Source organism: Penaeus monodon, chromosome 30 (genome assembly GCF_015228065.2).
Source record: "Penaeus monodon isolate SGIC_2016 chromosome 30, NSTDA_Pmon_1, whole genome shotgun sequence".
NCBI classification, from domain to species: domain Eukaryota; kingdom Metazoa; phylum Arthropoda; class Malacostraca; order Decapoda; family Penaeidae; genus Penaeus; species Penaeus monodon.
In genome coordinates, this window is record NC_051415.1 from 7,638,015 (window position 1) to 7,638,215 (window position 201).

Below are 201 nucleotides of genomic sequence, written 5' to 3' on the forward strand. Positions count from 1 at the left end.
TCAGATTTCCTGTTAATTCCTCATGTCTTATCCATCCATGTACATGCCCTAAAAGAGGAAGAAGGTAACAAAAAATACAGAATACCTTGTTTTGCACACTGTAACACTTATACATGATAAATCACAGCACGAAACAAAAGGCAATTCTAATCATATCTATTAAATGCAAACATAAACACAGGATAATAAACAAGCCTACGG

At 33.8% G+C, this 201-nt stretch overlaps 1 protein-coding gene across 1 annotated transcript in view; it reads left to right on the forward strand.

Annotated features, from left to right (window-relative positions):
• The window catches only part of LOC119592338 (membrane metallo-endopeptidase-like 1), a 21,284-nt gene that overhangs the window by 10,004 nt on the left and 11,079 nt on the right, over positions 1-201 (forward strand).